The sequence below is a fragment of the Nothobranchius furzeri genome, chromosome 12 (genome assembly GCF_043380555.1).
Source record: "Nothobranchius furzeri strain GRZ-AD chromosome 12, NfurGRZ-RIMD1, whole genome shotgun sequence".
Lineage (NCBI taxonomy): Eukaryota > Metazoa > Chordata > Actinopteri > Cyprinodontiformes > Nothobranchiidae > Nothobranchius > Nothobranchius furzeri.
The window spans coordinates 6,929,639-6,946,374 of NC_091752.1; the positions used below are offsets into that span (position 1 = coordinate 6,929,639).

Consider the following 16,736-nt stretch of genomic DNA (forward strand, 5'->3'; position numbering starts at 1 on the left):
CAAAACAAACCAACAAAACTTATTGTAATGATATTTCTCTTGCACAAATGCACTGATTTTACTCAAGTTTTCATACTGAAGTCATATTAAAACCAAATGCAAATAAGCTGCAGCGTTCTACTCGTGCACATCAAACATGACACGCGCAGAATGAGCGTAAATTGTTAGATTTAGCTGAAACAGGGCCAGCAGATTTTAGTGATCTGCGGAAAGAGAATGCAGCAACCCATCACCAGTGCAGCAGACAGCTGGGTGACGCTCAGAAAATGTCCAAAACGGGTGAATGCACAAGTTTTTATCCTGTCTTTCAGAATTCTGGCTGCATATTTGTTTCTGTTTCAAGCTTTTCCAGCTGTCCTGACATTTAGGAAATGTCACTCCAGCTCATTGGAGATCTCCATCTCTCCTTGTTCCTGTTTACTGTAGAAAATAAAATCATGCTGAAATGCATCTTCTCTCCTTCCCACTTCGCACATTTCCTGCCTCAGACGTTTCCTGGCAGGCGTTTGTGTGCATGAGCAGAAACACTCACCTTGTTGCACAGCACATAATCCTAAGATTATGTGACAGTTTTGCAAGGTCTGATGTTTTTTTATTTTATTTTTTATTTTGTTCCCTGTTTAGGCAAACTTTTGACCGATTTGGGTCACTTGCAAGATTTACAGTGAGAGGATAAAATTCAGTTAGACAGCCCTGCAGCATTCTTTACTCACTGGCAGATGGCTTAATACTCTTGGATCCTGCCTCGGTGTCCCTTAATGCTCTAATTGGATTTCATCATTTCATAGTGTTTATCTGTGTAAAAAAAGAGAGATAAATATTATTAATTTAACATGTCTTAATCCCTGTCAGGTCCAAATCCGGTCATTTGTGCTGCCATAAATTAAAGCAGAACTCAAAGTAAATGGTTGTATTGCACATGGTGGCTGTCGGAGCGTCTGTAACAGGCGGTAAATTAGCCGTGCACACCGGTGAGGGCAGATTTGACTTTCCCAGTTAATTCCTGCCCTACGGAAGTGGTTTTCCTCTCAATGACATCCTCTCAGATTTATCAGAGGGACGCTTGCTGGAGTCCCCGTCTCCACCGATACAGCAGATGTCTGTGTTTTGTGTTTTGCAGACTCGTTGTCATTCTTACTGCATCTGTCAAACCAAACCTTAGTCTCATATTCTCACTGTGAGGTTCTTCAGTCGGGTTATATTCACAACCACTATCTTTTAAAATCTATTCATAGTCATTAGGACCTGATGAATATTCAATTCAATTTAATTCAGTAATACTTTATTAATCCCAGAGGGAAATCAGAGTTTCAGCACACACAATTCTGAGATCAGACATACATACATAGACACATGACAAGAATTGGTGACTGTGGTCATTCGCAACCCGAGTTGCGCTACTATAATAGATCAAGAGGGGTTTATATGAGGATAGAGTCAGGGGGAGGGAAAAAAAAGGCACTTCAGAGTTACCCTCCACAGAGAGGATAGCTTTGCTATGCAAAAAAACACCTCAGACAGATGTGCACACAGACTTCAGACGATACACAACATAAGTGTCCACTAGGTGGGGTGGTAGGGTTGGGACTCTCCTCACGTCAGTGCGTGCAGCCGCATGGAGCAGCGCTCATCACCTCCGTTTGGACAGGGGAGGGAGATAATGGGTTAGAGAGCACAGTGACTCCTAGATACGGTTCCATGGCCTTCACCGGTCACAGTCCCGCCCAGGCTGGGATAGGGAGAAAGGGTTTCCATAGCGACGGCAGCATTCCACATTTATTCTGAGGGGGGAGTTATCATTTCAGCCTCACAGGCTCAAGGGCACCAGATTCAGATAAGAATTGTTTTGGGGACAGACAGAGATAATTTCCTCTCTGCCTTAGTGTTTTCTGTTGATCTACAACCCCTCTAGATCCAATAATGGCGTAATTAATCTATCCCAATTCGTGCTGTCCCGTCAACTCTCTCCTTGATGGAATCAACCTTCTGTGCCAGAGCCTGAATCGCAGCCAAAGTTCCAAGCTTACGACTCACTTCGACAATTATGTGAGTTTGTGCGTTCACATCGCGATGCATTCCATCCCTGAGCACTGGGATTGAGCCAATATTCCTCGAAAGCTCGTTAATTTTCCGGTAAGCCAGGTAACCGCTCAGGCCAAACAGCAGGGATCCCGACACCAAAACGACGAATATCCAGGCATCATCAGAATCCTCTACAGACAGTTGAGAGAGGAAGACCATGTTCCACTGTTTCCAGGAGTCCATGATATGCCCAGCTAGCTCTGTCCCAGAGGGGCAACCGGGAGCCCCTTCTCCCGTTCTCATCGTTGAAAACATTTTGTCAATCACGTCGAGAGACCAACTGACCAGGCCCATTCTTAATAATTTCCAGTTTCCAGAAAAAATGCAGAAGCACTGTGCACCCAAAGACAGACAAACAGACATTGGGATGAGGAGGGAGGAGAGGAGAAAAAAAAGCGTCTGTACTCTTCAAGAGCCGGAAGAAGAAAGTATGACTATTGATGAAATATTATGACCATTAGAGGCTCCTCATGAGAGTTTTACACCTAAATCATCCATCGAGGAAACCGTTGGAGCCATAATCGTAAAATCTTCAAAATGACATCACACACCATCTGACAGAACACCAGAACGTGACAAAATTAGAATTTATGTTGTGGGGGTGGGGGTGGGGTGGGGGGTGGCAGCAGTAGCTCAGGTGGTAGAGCAGGTTGCCTCATGATCAGAGAGAGAGTCATGGGTTCAATTCCAGCTCTCGCCAGGGGTATTCTGCTGTTGTGTCCTTGGGCAAGACACCTCACCTAACCTGCCTGTGTTGTTGGTGGTCGGGGGGCCGACGGCCCCAAATGGCAGCCTCGCCTCCGTCAGACCGCCCCAGGGCAGCTGTGGCTACAAAGCAGCCTACCGTCACTGGCAGTGTGTGAATGTGAGAGTGCATGGAAGCGTCTTTGAGTGTCCTAAACAAGCGCTATATAAGTTTGATGTATTATTATTATTCAAAGCCATTTCTGTGCATGCTAATGACAGTTAGCTGCAGCAGCTAGCTTGAATCAGGTTGACCTAATCGGTTATAAATGAAGACCCAGTCTTAAATTAGACTGAATGGCTCGAGTTGTTTTGCTAACAACCATAAAGACAAAATTGTTGCTGCCTCATTTTTTTAATTTCATGTTTTGTTTGGTGGCCAAATTTCTAAGCTTAAGTAGTTCAGGGCAGCAGGGGTTGGGAGTTCGTCCTATAGCCACTGGGTTTGATACCCAGGCTCAGTCCGGCTGTGGCATCCGTGTTCAGCAGCCTTGCCTCCATCATTGTGCCCAAAGGCAGCTGTGACTACGTTGTAGCTCATCACCAGCGTGTGAGAGAATGGATGAATGGTTCACTGAAGTGTAAGGTGCTTTGAAGTCCTCTGACTCTGGAAGGCCCTATACAAGTGTGGGTCATTTATCATTTTTATATCTACTTGAAGCAACTCTGATCCAAACTGTCTAAATTTAGCTTTTAGCCAATTTAGTTTTTAGTGTTTGTTTGTGAAACGTGTTAAATGAGATGTATGATTCAATCTTTACTCAAAATGCACTAAAGGAGTTCCACAAGGCTCAGTATTCGGCCCTTTATCACATCACAAAAAGACAAACTGTGGTACAACCTCTGCTATTCTAATGATCCATTTAAATGGCAGCAAAATCACTCAGTTCTTATAGTTTAACAAAGCAGCCACTTAAAAATCTAACTAATTAAAAACATCTTAGAAATATGGGAACGTTTTGATAAAAATGTAATTCTCATTTGCATTCATTAATTACACATAAATACTGATAGAAGTAGGTTTTTACTTTCCTTAAGGATCACAAGTGAAGTAAAAATGGACAAAACAGAAACATTTCTTTTATTTAGCTTTCGGTGTGAAAGCTAAAGGTGAATTATGAAAGAATAGAACTAGTTACTGAATTTAAAACTAGTTTTCTTGTCCGGGGATTGGACCGCCAAGGCTCCCGCCTTGGTCTGCCACCCGATTCGCATTGCACCGGACCCTTCATGTTCCTCCTGCGGGTGGTGGGTCCACAGTTGGACGAGCCCATGTATCCGGTTCGGGCTGGGCCCGGCCGGGCCCCATGGGCGAAAGCCCGGCCACCAGGCGCTCGCTCACGGGCCCCAACCCCAGGCCTGGCTCCAGGGTGGGACCCCGGTAACCCTCCGGGCCGGGTACTCCGACTCTTCGTTTTAACCGCCATGAAAGATCCTTCGAACCGTGCTTTGTCTCACCCTTCACCTAAGACCAATTTGTCATGGGAGACCCTACCAGGGGCACTAAGTGCCCCAGACAACATAGCTCCTAGGATCATTAGGGCACTCAAACTCCTCCACCACGATAAGGTGACGGTTCAAGGAGGAGCCAGGCTCTCGATTTACCGGTCGATCTATGTCCCAATCCTCACCTATGGTCATGAGCTTTGGGTAATGACCGAAAGAACGAGATCGCGGATACAAGCGGCCGAAATGAGTTTCCTCCGTAGGGTGGCCGGGCTCAGCCTTAGAGGTAGGGTGAGGAGCTCGGACATTCGGGGGGGACTCGGAGTAGAACCGCTGCTCCTCCGGATCGAAAGGAGCCAGTTGAGGTGGTTTGGGCATCTGGTCAGGATGCCTCCTGGACGCCTCCCCGGGGAGGTGTTTCGGGCATGTCCTGCCGGCAGAAGGCCCCCGGGTCGACCCAGGACACGTTGGAGAGGTTACATCTCCAATCTGGTCCGGGAACGCCTTGGGGTCCTGCCGGAGGAGCTGGTGGACAAGGCCGGGGAGAGGACGGCCTGGAGCTCCCTAATTGGGATGCTGCCCCCGCGACCCGGACCCGGATAAGCGGAGGAAGACGAAGACGAAGACGAAGAATTTAAAGATTTATTATTACACGTTAAATATGGCCACAACATTGAAACTGAGCATGATCACTTCGCATGCTCCTTCACTTCAGGTGGTTTTGGGGTTAGGCTACAAACTAAAGGCCCGTGCAGCCTGAAGACGTCTCTGCAGCTCTATCAGCTAATCTAAAACATCTGTGGATGTTGTGGTTTCTGATTAGAACTTTTTTACTTTAGTGTGTGTGTGTGTGTGTGTGAGATGTTTCTTATATTTTTAGTCTCATACTAAAGCTTTTAAACATTCTTCTTAAACCATTTTCTTCAGCCAGTATGAGCTAAATTGACCCTTTACAGGGTTAATGAAAGGCCACCAAGCCCCTATCACACCCTGGGCAGGGGCGGATTTAGGACTGAAGAAGATCCGGGGCTTAACACACACACACGCGCACACGCACGCACGCACATGCACACACACGTGACACGCACTAGTCAACATCATATATATTTGTCTAGTACCACATAATTTTTAATCTGAAGCTACATATTAAGCATATTCAGGGCAGAGTATTGTTCCTGTTAGTGTTTAGTGTGAGATGATGGTAAATATTCCCTTTCTTTCTCCAACAACTTTACCTGATAGTAAGCTAACTTTAGGCAAACCAGCAGCACAACAAATATTTTCAAATAAGACTCACAAAACTGAGTCAACACCAGTCTCATCAAAGCTGGGGTTCTGTCGTTGTACTTTTGGTCTAAAAAACGTCCTTATGTCCATCTTCACTCATGCGTTTCAGGCAGAGAGTGTAGAAGAAGCCGGTTGCTGAAGGGCTTCTTCTTCAGTGGTGGAGGCTCAGGCAGGCTGTATACAAACTACTGCCAGCTGCGCCCTCTCTGTTGGACTTTGGTACTGCATGTTACTTCCACGATTTAGATCCGGGGCTTTTCATAAAACATTCGGGGCTTGAGCCCAAGTAGCCGGGCCTAACGCCGCCCCTGACCCTGGGGCCAGAAAATTTCTTTTGCAACTTCAGAGTACCAGTCCACGCTGTTGGGACTTGAAAAAAATGAAACTGACATGCCTGATGCTGCAGTCTTCTTCCAGCGTGCGTTAGATCATGGACACAGCTGATATGTTTAATTTAGTGATGAATCCTTCCTGTAGACACTAATGAAGGCTGGGAGATGTTTCAGCTGGTAGATTAAGGTGTTAAAAAAAGACAATTGCACCGTGAGGAGCTACGGTTTGCTTTCAGATCTATAAACAGACACTAGGGGGTGCCAAAAGCAAGCTAAAACTGCCTGGTTGCCCTTTAATTAGCTTCAAGTTATAATCTGATGCATGTTTGAGCCACTTTTTAAACAAATACAGTAAAAATGACAAATGCTTTTAGACATTTGCACTAAATAACTGTTTTATATAACAACGCATCAATAGAACCTCCCATAGTCTGTCTTTACTCAGACTGGGTTGAAGCCTCACCAGTTCACTTAATGTAAATAATAAGGCAAAGCTGAACTCAGCAGTGAGAGCTCCAAATGTTTGGTCAAGACCTATTGTCCGCGTCCTCCTCTGCTGTGACAGCGGCCCATGAGTCATGCACCAGTGAGACAGACGGTGAGCGACCCAACAGCCAGCTTGATGAAACGTTGCTGAGAGCTCCACCACATCCTGATCTCCTGAGTTCTTGCCTCAGAGGAACTTTGGTCTCTGACAGAGGGATAAATAAGTGCACAGCGTTAATGACGGAGACGCTCCAGCTGCCAAACACCCAGACGAATGTTGAGTTCACGCGGTCTTGTGCTAGAAGCGGAGCCATTTAAATGTCAGGGGAGAGTGAAAACCATTGTCAGGCCTTAAAAGTAATAGCAGAGAGACCAGAGGCATTAAAATTCCAGTGTTAATGGTGGAGAAGAGAAGCAGAACGTATTTTTATTATGGGAATATAATAATAATTTTCTCCTGCTGCATTGGTCACAAATCCACCAGACTGCACGGACGATGAGTCGCGGTAATTGTGCAGCGAAAACAAAAAAAAGCAAGAATAGTTATTTCATGAAAAATTATCTAAATGTTTTAAAGATGTATAAAAGTGTCAGTTTTTAGGCATCTCTGCCTTTAACTGGCAAACTCAAAAATTCCAACATTTTTCATTGTTCTTGAACTCACCGTCAATAAACGCTAAACTCATTCAAGCAACAACAGACCGCTTTTCCCGCAGAACTAAGGTGATTGGAGAAAAACAATCTTTTAAATTTAGCTCTCAGATGAATGGAGCCGTACAAGAATCAGAATCTGTTTCAGCAGGAAGGTTTTGAAACTCCAGCCAGACAGGAAGTGCTGCATCGAGCTGCAGCTGCTGGTAAATAACCAACAAGTAAAAAAAAAAAAAACACTTTAATCAGAAACTGAAATTGGTGCAAAAGTTTGCCTTAAAGGGACGATGTGTATTTTCCCTGGTGATGGGAGGGAGTACATACCCAAATCATTGCAAGTAAACCATATTTTGTGTTCGAGTAAGACCTTATACACGGATGGCTTTTAGAGTCAAAAACCTCCAGCAAAATGACAGCACACCAGACGTTTTATCAGTGGCAACCATCCACATATACGTGGCATCGAGCAAAGAGATAACTGTATAAACAACGTTAATGAATGGTAAACACGTTTTGTCCTCATGGGCTCCTGTAGAAGGAAACATGGCGTTGCCCCGTCATGTTCTGTGTCCCTCTGGTCCCAGCCCCCTCCTGTTCTCACTCCAGGTTCTCCTCCTGTTGTTCCCCAGCTCTCTCTAGGCTTCCCTCATGTTTCCTCCTACTCACTCCCTGGTAGTTCCTATTTCATTTTGTATTAGTCCTCCTCTAGTTATTAGTTGTTTATCTTTGCCCTTAGTCTTTAGGTTTAGGCCCTATCCACACGTAGCCGGGGATCTGCCAAAACGTAGATATTTTTCTACGTTTTGGACTGTCATCCACACGAAAACGGAGTTTTTTCACACGAAAACGGATCTTTTTAAAAACTCCGGCCAAAGTGAAGATCTGCGTTTTCTCCGTTTTGGGTGACTGCGTGTGGACGGACAAAACCGGAGTTTTAAGGTCTGCAACGTCACTTTCCGCGACAAAAAATGCTGACATCACGTGTGCGACCTGTGTTTACACTAGCCGGCATCATGGAAGCCTTCAGAGCTAAGCTCTGTCACTACCCGATCCATCAATTGTCCAAGCGCTTTCTGCTTGTTTGTTTTTGCAAGAGGAATTACTGCTCCTTGCGGAAGACCACAGACGAAGGACGAGGTTAAGAATGGGGGAAGTACTGCCGCCTACAGGTCTGGCATGTCCTTAACAACGTATTTATCCGGGTACGTGTGGACAGAGTTTGTTTTTAAAACGCGGTGGTGTGGATGCAAGTTTTTGGAGGGGCGGGTATTCGTTTTTAAAAAATCCCGGCTACGTGTGGACTAGGCCTTAGTTATTCAGTGTTTTATAGGTTATGGTTTATCTTCCCTCCTGCTGAGTTCTTTCCCCCATTTAGTTTATTGATGCCACCTGTCTTCCCTCTATACCTCACTCCTCACACCTGTCACCTGTTCCCCTGATTGCCTCCCTCTCTGTTTAAGGCCCTGTCCACACGTAGCCGGGGATCTGCCAAAACGTAGATATTTTTCTACGTTTTGGCCTGTCATCCACACGAAAACGGAGTTTTTTCACACGAAAACGGATCTTTTTAAAAACTCCGGCCAAAGCGAAGATCTGCGTTTTCTCCGTTTTGGGTGTCTGCGTGTGGACGGACAAAACCGGAGTTTTAAGGTCCGCAACGTCACTTTCCACGACAAAAAAATGCTGACATCACGTGTGCGACCTGTGTTTACACTAGCCGACAGCATGGATGCCCTCAGAGCTGCGCTCGCTTTATCAATTGTCCAAGCGCTTTTTGCTTGTTTGTTTTTGCAAGCGGAATTCCTGCTCCATGCGGAAGACCACAGACGAAGGACGAGGTTAAGAACGGGGGAAGTACTGCCACCTACAGGTCTGGCATGTCCTTAACAATGTATTTATCCAGGTACGTGTGGACAGAGTTTTTTTAAAAACGCTGTGGTGTGGATGCAAGTTTTTGCAGGGGCGGATATTCGTTTTTAAAAAAACTCGGCTACGTGTGGACTAGGCGTAAAAGCCCTGTCTTGTCCCTCAGGGTTTGTTGGTCCATTGTTGTTGTCAGCGTGTTTTGTTCCCCCGTGTAAAACCTGAGACTCCTGCTCGTTTATTGACTCCTGAAATTGTTCGTGTTTTCTGCATAAACTCCCAAAAGAAAGGATTCTACCTTTTTTCAACTACTCCTGCCTCATGTCGTCTGGTGCTCTGCATATCGGGTCCTACTCCTCCTGCTCTGAACCCGACATACCCAGAGATTTATGATGTTTCTCAATGTCAAGGCGCCTGGCCTTCCAAGGCGATGTATTGCTAGGCCAGGCGCCTTCCTCATGAGTACACTGTCCTTCCTTGGTCAAAGAAAACGGTTAAATAGAACAGAATTGCCTCACGTGACCTCGGCTTCTGCGGCGGTCACGTCAAGGTCACGTGTGAGGTAGCGTATTTTATGCTTTCAAGTTTCAATATGAATACATAACGAGCCTTTTTCTTTTGAAATTATGCATATGGGTTCAATTAAATATGTAAACAAGATACTACCTGCTAGCCACCGAAGCTGCAACTGCTAACCAACCATAGCTAACCGTTTTGGATCTAAAAAATGTTTTAATATCAGCCCGATTGTTACAATTAGTTGACTTACATTTAAATGGGAAGTTTGCCCCTGAAGTAGCTGCCGGCTCCTGATCCTCCATCCTTCTGAAATTTTTGACGGCGAGAAGGCAACAAGACACCTCCTTTGTATCCTTGGTCAGTTAGCCAAACGCCAGACGCCTCAGACAAACACCTCGGTAGAACACGAACATTGGAACATGACTTGGCGGCTCCCGATGACGTATCTCCTAGGTAACCGGGGCGGGGCCAAGGCATCAAGGCGAGGTTCCTTGACATTGAGAAACACCCTTAGACCTGCTGCATTTTAGACCCCATTTTTGTGGTTATATCTTACAAAGCTGCCAATATTTTTCAACAACTGGGCATCCTTTAATTCATTTTGAACAACATTTCGATATTTCCAGAGATCAACAGTAAAAACTACACATTGTCTCATGAAATGCTGAGAGATTTCAGAGGTTGGTGATGAAGGCTCTCAGTCATCCAGGTCATGGTAATCCAAAGGGGTTCGGATGAGGGCAGCTGGACTTCTTTGGTTTCTTGAAGACATTTTGCTTCTCATCCAAGGGGCTTTGTCGATGGTCAATAGAGGAGGAGGCCTCAGATTTCACCTCTCCAGCACCTGTAATGCAGCTCTGAATCTTATTCCCAAGTAGTTTCATTCTGGCTTACACCCTCCTGCATCCAATGAATACAACGACTCCAACACAATAGAGGCTAATGACTTCTCAGGAGGTAGGAGGGGTATTCATAGGTAGTTTCTGCTCGTTAAGCAACAAAAGACAGCTACGGCTTATAAGATTGACCCGAAGAAGTCCAGCTGCCTTCATTTGAACATTTTGGATCCAGAGATTGGATTTACAACATTAGAGGCATAAACTAGCTGTTAGCTCATCAGTCTCGTAGGACAGAATACTCTATTCCTCCAAACAGAGTCATTTCTGCAACAAGAATAAATATTTATAACTATTACACAAACATACTTCAGAAAGGAGGACATGTCCCATTCATAAATGCTATTGTCCTTCTGTCACTTACCTACCCATCTTACTGTCATTCACTTATCTACCTGTCTCACTGTCTGTAAATTACCAGCCGGTCTAACTGCTTGTCTGTCACCTTTCTTTCTGCCTGTCTTTGCTTATTTGGCCGCATCAAATCACTTATTTATTTAATCTGGTTCCTTAAATTATTAAATACATCTGATAAATCTGTAATAATCTACTCACAAACACCGGCAGGCTCTAATATAGATGACAACAGGATACCCAGAGCTGTAGCATGAATACATGCTCCCACGTCAGTGTGAGTCTGGTATGAATGATGCTTGACTGCTGCTGCTGAGTTTACTCCTGTAGTTCAGCCTGTCAGGTCTGAAGTTTGAGCTAACGGCTAACTAACTTCATTAGCCTAAGTGCCAGTTGGCTCAACGGTGCACAGTTAGGATGTGTAGTTGAAACCGTGGTGCAGCTCAGTCATTAATCTCTACAGATAGAATCAGATTTGTGCATTATAAGACGTGCATTGTGCTGTTTTCTAGGGATTGCATTCTGGTTTAAAGACCCATCTGTGTCTCTTTGCATCATAATTTATCAGACTGATATATGTTTAAAAACACTGAGTTGCAGCTTTGTGCAGATCCGCAGTAGAGCTGCAGTCATGGGAGAGGTGCACGCTTTTTATGGCGATTAAAGACTTTACCATTTATCTAAATTCAACCTGAGAAAAAGGCATTGCATATTAAACCAGATGTTATGGCTTTAATAAGACCAGACGTATCAGCCGGGCACTACTACTCAAACGCATCGCCAGTGTGAGCACACCTATAAAAGCAGGAGTTTGCATTCAGATGCGTGTTAACACCACGGCGCAGGGAAAAGACATCTGCAGGAAACTCAAAGCTGCACGTCTAAGGCTTCAGTCAGCATGATAAAGGTTAAAGTTCACGACAGAACAATTAGAGGAACACTGGACAAAAATGGCTTGACTGGAAAGGTTCTCAGAAGAAAGTCTCCTCTCTAAGAGGAGCGCGGCAGCTCGGATTAGGTTTGAGAGGTTACTTCTGAGCTGAACCTTGCTCTGCTGTCTCACAGGATGAATCGATGATGTTTTTGTACACATGCGGGTTGTCTGCTAGGACTCCAGCTTCTTTCCACAGTCCAGAAGCATGTTTGTTTGGTAATGTAGGATTTTGAATCGGAGTGAATTTGTGCGCTTGTCTGTCTGACGAGCTGAAGGAAAAACTCCACATTAAAGAAATAAGCAATTACAGAAACACCTTAAATGACGTGCAAAACAAGCTAACTTCAAACATTTGTTTCAGGCCTCTTAACAACCTTCTAACACAGTACAGCTGTAAACATTTTGTGAAGGAGAAACAGCCGGCTGCCACCACTTCAACTTTAGGACAAACTACCAGAGACGAGATCCAGCGTGATTTCGGCAGGCCTACCGTGCAAAGAGAAAGCTGGTCACATGCGTCGCAAAAAGCTTGTAGTTTATTTTCTTACCTCGGCTACCGAGGTGTCACAGGTGATGACTTCTGTTTTTTAAGCTACTAGAAATTTAAGTAGATATTCAGTTCTTTAGCACCTTTCTTAGAAAGAATAGCAAAGTGCTTCACAACAGCACAGCGACAAAACAACAACCCTACAAATCTGCACGTGACTTTTATTTTGAAAGTGTTCCGATGTTTTAAACAGCTCCTGAGTTCAACTTCCTGCCTGGTCGATCTGAACTGCTAAGAACGACGCGTCCGTTGGCTTCCGTCATTTCTGCCCACGAATAAAACGCGTCCTCCATCTTTTTGTACTCCTTCAGTCGCGGGTGAACAAACGTTCATACTTTTGGACTTTTTCCACAAGATGTTCTTCAATCTGTTTCGTGTCTGCCACAAAATATGTTTTTTTTTTGAGGGGGCAATGGCGGTGCCGTTGACGACTTCACAGGAAGTGGCGTTGTGACCAATCACAAGCTAGCGGTCTCTGTCACTGTACACAGATAGTTAAAAAGTTGGGCATGTCTCCGTTAGCCTCTGCAAGCCCGCGGAGAGCCCTTGTGCCAGCACCGACGCTTAGGGATGGGCACCAAATTCGGTACTTTTTAAGGTACCGACCGAATTCCATAGTACCGACCGAGCACCGATTCACTTCATTTGAAACGGTGCCTCGTTTCGGTACCCGTCCTTCACAACGAGAACTTGCCAAGACAGCCGCGCATGCGCAAGAGCGTTATGTCGCCGGTCGCTGCGAGCCAGTTGTAAACAGAGCAGCATGGTAGAAAGAACGCACGCTAAAGCTTGGGTCCACTTCACTAAATGTGATGGGTAACTGGGTGATGATGAAACCAGCGACAACGATCTAAGTGAGACATCCTCGTCTTAATCTGCTCCGGTAGGTATATAAAATGTTTAAGATAACATTAGCTTGATTTGTTAGCTTCCGTTTCACTAATGGTGCGTTCGCTTTCTCCTCGGAACTCCGAAATTCTGACTAGAAGAACATGAACGCGCGCTAAAGTTTGGCTTCACTTTACTAAATGCGACGGGTGATTGGGTGAAGATGAAACCAGTGACAACGATCTAAGTGTGAGGCATTATCGTTTTAATCTGTTCTAGCAGTTAAATAAACTGTTTAAGATATCGTTAGCTTGATATGTTAGCTTCCATTGCTACCATTGTTATCATCTAATGGTGCGTTCGCTTTCTCCTCGGAAATTCTAACTTCCCAGTAGGAAAAATCAAATGAAAAAAGAAGGAAAAAGGAATGAAGATACACAGTAAATTTAGTTCACAGTAAAGATGTTTGCTTCAGTTTAATTATCAGCTTATAAAACTACAAGGACGATGTTAAAATACAGTTGAATGTTATTTATCGTGATATATATCAAATATTGTTATATATTGAGAAAAATATATATTTAATTATAAAAGAGAATTAAAAATATGAAACACTCAAAAGTATGGAAAATTGGTACCGTTAAGTACCGGTATCGATTCGTAGGTACCGGGAATTAGTACCGAATCGATTCAAATGTCAAAGGTACCCATCCCTACAGATGCAGACGGAGAAGTTTAAATCAGGCGAGACGGTTGAATGTGAATGGCACTCACGCATAAACACCTCACACCCACCATCAGACCTGCGATGTCAAAGGAAGACGACGATGTAAACGGTGTCCCAGCTTTACTTCCAACTACAGCGTACGCACAGCTCCATGGGTTGCTGGATTGCCTTTATTAGAAACTGGTTGATAGAACATCTAAATCATCTGAAGCAAGAGTAAAAAATTCCACGTGTCTTTGGTGACTGCAACCACTGAGCCTTTTTCCTGGTCCGACATGGTGAAGCGTAGATAGATCCTGGTGAAAATGGAATCCCAGAAAGTTTTCAAAGTCCCCAGTTTGCTCTTGGCTTCGTTTTCACAGCTCCAGAAACAAACACATCTTAAACTGATCGGAACAACGCTGTTGTCATGGTTGGACTTGACCTTTTCAACCCCGGGGAAGTATCTGTACTCATCCGTCATGACAAGCAAAGACTCTCCGGTTGGCAGCGGCCCATAGAAGTCAAGCTGTGCCACGGAGCTCCTGGAAATGCTGTCATTCTCAGTGACTCGTTGCTTGGAGCTGGGATGGCGGCCTGGCGTGCGTGCAAGGCTTCTGTACACTGCCTCTTCTGCTTTGAGATAGCTGTCAGGGAGCTAAACCTCATGAGCAAAGCTGAATGACCCTTCCTGCCATCGTCTTATGTCTTGTTTCGGAACGCCGTTATGCTTGTACCGTGTTCGTTGTATGTTGTTCCTGCCGTCACTGCTGACCTCCTGGAGAACATTTTCCAAATTTCATCTTTCCCATTTAACCCAAATGTAAATACACATGTTTGCTGTCAGGATTAATGCGCAGATTCACTCAAATGTAGTTTAATTTGCCGATTCCCTGGAATATTCCAAGATAACCTTTCATTAGTTGCAAGTGTGCAACACTGTGATGCTGGTGTGACCACGTTAATCACGAAGAACGTAGACACTGGCTGAGTCTAAACTCAGAAATCTGGTTCCTGTAAGCACCCTTCCAACCCAGTCCACCCAGAACAACCGTAACGACGCAGAACAGAAGTTAAAACTCAACTCAGCAGCAAAACGTGATGAAGTACACTATACCGCCATCTGAGCTTTGGTTTTTAAATTTTGTACCATCAGATATTAACACACGTACGTCTAAAACACACATCCTCTCCTGCATTGTCCGTCCAAAATTACAAGAACAAAAATCTCCAGTTCGGGCCCACGATGAATCTGGTGATAGGGTGCACCACAAAGGATCCACCAGACCCCTCTGAGGGCATTTTGAGTATCCTTTGGTCAGCCTTGTTGATTTGCTGTGATGTAATCAGCCTTAAAATGCGTACTAGGAAGGATGCAGCCCCTGATTTTAGAGACAGCCTACATCTTGAGCTCTTTCTCTCTTACTGGTGATGGAACGGTGGGGTGCACGTTATGGCTGGAGTAGTTTTTGTCCCTTAGCGTGGTTAATTCTTGTTTAGCTGATGGGCTTTCTTGGAGAGAACGCTGACTCTGTGTGACTTTGCAGCAGAAAGTTTTGGTTTTATTCATTTAGCAGACGCTTTCATCCAAAGCGTCCATACCTGAACTACTGCATTGAAATCTGGGGAACAACATATAAAACTTACACAAATTCCATCTACATCTTACAGAAAAAAGCAATAAGAATAATCACAAGGAGCAACTACAGAGATCCGTCCAATCCATTATTTATTAAATTAAAAACACTAAAATTCTATGATCTGGTGGACTACAATATTTTAAAATTTATGTATAATGCAAACAAAAGGAACGTACCTGCAGGATTAATTAAACGATTTTCAAAAAGACATAGCAAATATGATTTAAAGGGACATGAATTATTTAACATACCTAGACATCGGATACTCGTAAAGGAACATTGTGTCTCCATATATGGAGTTAAATTGTGGAATAAATTGAATACTGAACTTAAGAATGCAAAAACAATATTGACTTTCAAAAAAGAGATAAAAAATAAAACGATTAACTTATATAGATCTGTTACATAAATGTGTGAGGGGAGGGGGGTGGGGGGGATGAAAGGAAAAAAAAAACCTAGTATGTATTCGTATGTGTATATATGTATGTATATAGATCTGTAACTTAATGCTTCTTTCTGTGTAAATTCTTTTCTTTTTCAATTTTTTTCTCAAGTTCATGGGTTGAGATTTTGTCGGCCAACAAGTCCAGGAACTATATTGTTCAATTTCTTTAAGAATCATATGATTATTTCATTTGTATTAATGTTATTTTAGTTAAAAGGGGCAGACAACATAAGTTTTTCTTCTTTCTGTCCCCTTTTTCATTTTGGCTTGCAGCAATTTAGTTCTGACTGTATTTTTATTTTTGTGTCAATAAATGAAAATAAAAGATAAAAAAAAGCCCCTTACAATTTATAACCTATAGGGCATGTTGGGGGGGAACCGGAGTACCCAGAGGAAACCCACGCATGCATGGGGAGAACACGCAACTCCATGCAGAAAGGCCGCAGCCGAGCCGAGTTTCGAACCTGCAACCTTCGTGCTGCGAGGCAACAGTGCTAACCACTGCGCCACCATGCAGCCCAACAGAATGAAACCCGGGTCTTTAGCACGGGAGTCCGACGTCTTACTAGGTGAGCTAAAGCGCCAGTGGTTTTGAACCACACTTCCATGCAAAATTGTTCAGTTTGCATCTTAATGCAACAGCTTCCAGACTTCCTGTTGAAACGTTGCTTAGCTAACGAGCTGCATGCCAGGAGTCTGGTGTAGCTCGGAAACTCTCGTCAGCAAGGCCAGTCGCAGACTTCCCTGTGCAAATTCTGGAGCCAGGTGTGACAGGATTTGTTCCACGGCTCGAGCCAGAATGGGTCATGCAACAGGTTGAGAATGTCCACCTCAGCAGCAAATTTACAACAGAATGGGTGAGACGAGGAAGACTCGGATGTGCCGCAACGCTCCAGTAAAAGTCCAGACCTTAACTTGATTAAAATGTGATGAAGGGACCTTAAGATAAATGTGCATAAATTAATGTCAAAAAATT

General features: G+C 44.2%; 1 protein-coding gene across 1 annotated transcript in view; it reads left to right on the forward strand.

Moving 5' to 3' along the window:
- vwc2 (von Willebrand factor C domain containing 2) overlaps window positions 1–16,736 on the forward strand; it is a 100,728-nt gene that overhangs the window by 393 nt on the left and 83,599 nt on the right. The window lies entirely within an intron of this gene.